Genomic DNA, 6,056 nt, shown 5'->3' on the forward strand with positions numbered 1-6,056 from the left:
TTCCCCTAGCTTTAGAGTAGTTACTATATCTTAAATATTAAGGCTTAAATGTTAAGGCTTTGACACTGAATACTTGGTGAGTATGTAATTCCTTCATTCATTCAAAAAATGTTTATTGAGCACCTGATAAATGTGCCAGACAATAATAAGCAGAAATCAACATAACCCTTGCCCTCATGAATTTGAGTCTGGAGGTAAAGACAAAATTGAATCAGATGTTCATGGAAATTAATAGTGTAATTTCTAACTGAGAGAAGTGATGAAGGAAAGGAACATGAAAAAACAGAATCTGAGGTAGACTAGATGGAGGCTTCCCTGAGGAGATAAATTCTTGAGTTGAGGGGGAAAAAAAGGTAGAGTTTTAGTTATTTAGACTAGTAGTAGGAAGAAGAGCATTCCTGTAAGACGAAATAGCACTTGCAAAGGCCCTGTGGCAGGAGAATGTTGCAGGAAATTTTTAAAAAGCCAGTAAGCATGAAGAGCAAGGGCAGTGGTACAGGGTGAAGTTGGAGAAGTCAGTGGAAATCATTATATAAGCCTTTTAGTCCATGGTTGTTTTGTTTTGTTTTGTTTTGTTTTGTTTTGTTTTTAAATCTAGTCTTAATTATAACGGCAGTGAGAAGCCATTGAGAAGTTTTATGTAAAGTGATGACAGGATGAGATTTGTGTTTTTAAAACAGCACTCTACATTCTGGAAAATAGTTTGGCAGTTCCTTCAAACTAAAAATGGACTTACCAGATGACCCAGCAATTGCATTCTTGGGCATTTATCCCAGAAAAAAAATGCAGATTTATTTTCACACAGGAACTTGTACATGAATGTTCATAATGGCTTTATTCATAATAGCCAAAAAGTAGAAACTACCCATGTAGTCCTTCAGTGAGTGAATGGTTTAATAAACTGTGGTACATCCATACCATGGAATACTACTAAGTAGTAAAAAGAAGCAAAATATTGACACACATAGTAACTTGGATGAGATTCAATGAAATTATATTACATGAAAAAAATCTCCAAGGGATACATACTGCATGATTTCATTTGTGTAACCTTCATGGAAATAATATGAACACTTATAAAAATGCAGACTAGATTAGTGGCTGCCATGGATGGATTAGGGAGCGGATGGCTGGCTGTGGCTGTAAAGAGATAACACCAGGGAGTCTTGTTATCAGGGAGTTTTGTACTGATAGTATAGTTGAGTATCTTGACTGTGGTGGTGGTTGTACAAGGCTATACATGTGATAAAATTATATAGAGCTACACACACACACACACACATACAGAAACACCCATGCATGTATAACTGGTAAAATCTGAATAAGTTCTATGGATTGTACCAATGTCAATTTCTTTAAAATTTAAATTTTTGGTCTTTATATTGCACTATAATTGTACATGGTGTTAACACTGGGGGAGGCTAAGGGAAGAACACACAGGACTTCCCTATACAACATCCTTTTAATTTATAATTATTTCAAAATAAAAATTATAAAGAAAAAGATTGCTCAACTACAGAGCAGGAAATAGAATGAATAAAAAGTTAAGGCTGATATGGAGGAAACTATTGGGTTATTATTATATTAGTCTAGGAAAGAGATAAATGGTCATGGCTGGACTTGGGTGGTGGCAGTAGGAACAGAAAAGAATGGATACATCTGAGAAATATTTAGGAGGTGAAATTTAAGGAATTTGGTGATTGATGGGATAATAGGTTAAAGAAGATTAGTTCACAGGTATTTTGAAGTTTAACTTTGCCTCATATTTCATAGCCTAGTAAATAAATACACATTTTAGACAAGACAGCAAAAAATCAGACGCCATCATTTTATGACAGAACATATTCCACAACCAAAGGTGCTGTTGATACAAGATCACTTGGGAGAGCTTTGCTAGCCTAAATCACACACTATTATTGTGCCAACCATCAATTTATTGCCTCCTTTCCAGAAATGAAGCTGGACCCTTTAACTATTTTTCCCTTGCAGCCAGCATGATGTGATACTTTGTCAGTAGTGGACGCTGGAGAGATATTACAGGAGGAAGGGGCTTCTCTTCCAGTTCCAGTTGCTCCTCTTGGTGGGCTCCTGCAACATGTTTGGCTTCTCCAGCATCCGACTCCTGCAGTGCTGGCAACTTACGCAGTGCCAGAATCCTACCATGTAGGTAGCACCCAGGGGCCAGGAGGCCCGCAGCTTTCTCTGGGACTCCCCTCAGACTGCAAGACTGCACCCTCTGCCATAACATCAGCATCTCAGCCTGGAGAGGGAGGGGCTCCTTCTTTGGGTGCTCTGTCTCAGTTTTAAGGGTAGGAACTCCTCCTTACATATGCTTTACTCATATCTTTTTAGCATCTCCTTACTTCTTACTATCCAATCGCTCCCTACTGCAACCTCCTGCTGCAGTGAATTCTTTGAGTAAATTTACCCTGTTCAGATTACTGCATGGTTTCTGTGTCTTGACTGAATCCTGACCCAAACAAACCATCCCCAAAAGTTTGCTGTTATGATTCCCTCAACATTGAGCTTGTGAGAGCCCATCCGTATTTGTCAACAAAGGGCTCCTGGCTGTGGCTGACCAATGTATAGAGGTTGTGAAGCTGACCACAGTTTCATTTATATCACGAGAGCTTTCAAACCTATGTTGTAAAATTTCCAAATATCTGGAATTGGGTTTGGTTTCTGTTTCTATTCAACTTAAAACAAATCTATGATTTTAAATGTTTGAAAACAGAGTTTATAGCAGTATTATCTCTTTTTTTACCCTGAAGAAAAGTTTATATCTTAATCTAAACCAACTTATATTAGAGTCTTTATGCTTAAATGCTGCACTATGCCATCTTCCACAATAAAAAAAGGTAAAATTTGAGATATAAAATATCAAAAACAAAGACTGTAAAATACTTCAAAATATAGGAAAACAAGGAGGTTAAGCAGATTCCAAGTCAAAGATGGTTGATGCTAGAAATGAGTATTTCTTTCTGCAGCATGTGATAATGTTGATCATTTCTTGATTGCCATGACACTCCTGTTTTTTTAAATTTTCATTTCCTTCTCATTTTCCTTTACAGGCTCCTCTATTTCAGTCCACCCTTTAAAATGTCAGTGTTTCCCTGGATTCTGTTCTTGGCTCTTGGTGTCTCACTGGTCCTGGGTGAGTTGATCTATTCTGAGGTAAGGTCTCCCTTATTTGTATTTGCAGCCTTGACCTGTCCCCTGAGCTCCAAAGTCCTTTATGTGACCCAATTTCTACTCTAGGGGTCAGGAGATTACAGCCTGTGGGACATACTCAGTGTACTGTCTGTTTTTTTGAATAGCCTTATTAGAACACAGCCACATCCACTTATTTGCGTATTGTCTGTGCTTGCTTCTCTAAGGGCAAAGTGAGTAGTTGTGACAGAGAATGCATGGCCTGCAACACTCCTATGTATTATCTGGGCTGCCACAGAAAAAGTTTCCTGACCGCTGCTCTAGCCTAAGCTGTGCCTTCTACTGTATTTTAGGCATGACTTGTTAAGTAGAGGAGTAAGCCCACCAGCAATAGCTCTACCTGCATCTCTCTGAATGAGAGTAAAGGTTAACTCTGGAACTCATAACCAAGACTCATGGATAAAGACAACAACAGCACGTGCAAGTATATTTTATTAGGAATTCTGTCACACTGGGGGCATAAGGAGTATAATACACAATGCTCTTTGCTGTCAATCAAGTGGAGAATATTCAAAGACAGATTGCCAGACCTCATTCCCGAAGATTCTGATTCAGTACGTCTGGGGAGGGTCTTGAGAATCTTAAATTTTAGAAAGCTTTCTATGTAATTTTGATATGTAGCAAGTAGTCAGGATTTGGAAGTCAAACTGATCTTAAAAACCCATGGCCAAGTAAGATGGTCTTTTTATTCTTGATGAATCATTAAAAAGCTAATTCATTTCTCTTGATTTAATATTACTTGAGTTTCTAACTTTAGGGAATTACAATAAAGCATCCAAAATCTCTTAGCAATGATTTTTCTCAACCACTTTCTTTGCACTGAGGATCATACAATAAAAACTCTGTTTTCATATTGACTGATATTTTCAAAGTGCTTTCACATCTTCTCTCAATAACCCTGTGAGGTGGAGGGTAAGATCCAATACTTAGCATGAGTTTATCAGACTTACCAAAGCCCTGTCAATTTAGTTGATCCAGGGCCACTCCCAGTCTGCTGTTATTCAAGCATTCACTCAACAACAAAATTGTTTGAATTCTTGCCAGTCGTTGTTCGGTACCAAAGGATGCAGTAGTGGACTGGGTAAAATTCCTGCCTGCATGGAGGTTACAGTCTAGTTGGGGGATGACGTGGTGGCGGGAGGCTTCTCCTAAGATGCAACTCCTGTAAAATTTCCCCAGCCTATCCTAGTCTGAATCTTCTAATCAGGAATTTCCCCCCAAACTTATAAGAGAAAGGATAACATTTGTCCCCTGGCCACACCATATTCTGTGTTTTAAAGCTGCTGCTGCTGCTGCCGTGGTGCTTGTGTGTTACGCAGCTTTTAAGACTGTACATTGGCCTCCTGTTTACATCTGTTCTCTCTGACATTATGTGTGCAAGTGAATGAGTTCTATGGGTCTTATCTCCGTTAGGAGATTCCTATTTGTGGTTAGTTCTGAGTTCTCATATGATTAAAGAGTGCTTCTCAGTGACTCTAGCTTTAAAATAATGTCTCACCTGACTGAAGACTGGTTTGCATCTACAGATTCTCTTTAGTAGGAAAACTGGAACCCTTAACAACAAAAAGGGAGAACAGTGGCATAAAAGTAAGCTAAAGAATATCAGAGCTAGACGGGACCTTAGAGATGGAAAGATCACAAATCTGAGGCTCAGAGAGGTTACCCAAGTTGCCTCAGGTCACACAGCCTAAATGACTGATGTGTAATCAGTGACCAAATCCAATCTACAATCACCTTCTGGGTGGGGAGGTGCTTTTCCTAAAATTTAACGTCTACATCAAGTCCAGGCGTCTCACCGCTTCCACCCACCCTCCTTTCTTGTATTCATTCCGCATCGCTCTTTCTTTAAGAGTCAAGTCGTTAAAACTTGCCGTTGGGGCACTGCACAAACAGGTGTCCAGACCACGGACACGGAGTAGGAGAACCTGGGTCTCCACAAGCCCGCCGAGAACTCCCCAGCTCCCGCTTACAAAGTTTGCTCGGATCGTACGTTCCTCTTTCAGATCCCTGGCCACGAAGCCAAGGTGCCTGCTGCGGCCTCCGCCGAAGTTCGGAGATGCCGTTTCCTCGCAGAAGCCAGGCTGGAGCGCGTCGGCCGCGGAGCCGGTCGTCCCCGGGCCTGGCGGCGGCCGGGGAACACTCGACGCGGGGCAGCGCGGGGCCGGGCAGAGCAGCCCCTCGGCGCGCGCTGCCCGCCCCGGCAGCCTGGGCCGCGGACCCGCTCAGCCCCGTGCGGAGCGAGAGGCGCGCGCGGACCGTGGGGGCTGGGCCGAGGCGGAGCGCGAGGCGGCGGCGGCGGCGGCGGCGGCGGCGGGAGGCGCGGCGGGACGAGGCAGCGGCCCCCGCCCCCCGAAGTCCGTCCCCGCGCGGGGCTGGGGAGCTCGGGGCGGGGAAGCCGCGGGGCCGCGCCACGTCCCTCGCCCGCCCCAGAGCGGGTTTTGCAGGCGGCTCCAGGCTGGGGGCTTTTGTGTCTGCGACTCCGGAGCGGCGAGAGCGCAGACCTCCTCCTCAGAGGGCGCTGTGAGTGCGCCGCCAGGGCCGGCCGCCCGCCTCCCGCCTCCCCTGTCAGCGGCTCCTGAGGCGGCGGCGGCGGCGGCGAAGAAGAAGGAGTGGGAGGCGGCGGCAGCGGCGGCGCACTCGTCCTCCGCACACGCCGGCCCCGGGTGGGGGGCCGCTCCCAGGCCGCGCTCCCGCCGCGGCCGCTGAGCCCAGCCGGTGCCCGCACGCCGCCCGGCCGCCCCGGGGCCTCGTCCTCCTCCCAAACTTTGCAAAGTCGGCCCGCGGCCCCGCCGCCCTCGGCCGCGCCTCGGCTCGGAGGCTCGCCTCGCAGCCGCAGCGGCCCCGCG

This window comes from Camelus ferus, chromosome 6 (assembly GCF_009834535.1).
Source record: "Camelus ferus isolate YT-003-E chromosome 6, BCGSAC_Cfer_1.0, whole genome shotgun sequence".
NCBI classification, from domain to species: domain Eukaryota; kingdom Metazoa; phylum Chordata; class Mammalia; order Artiodactyla; family Camelidae; genus Camelus; species Camelus ferus.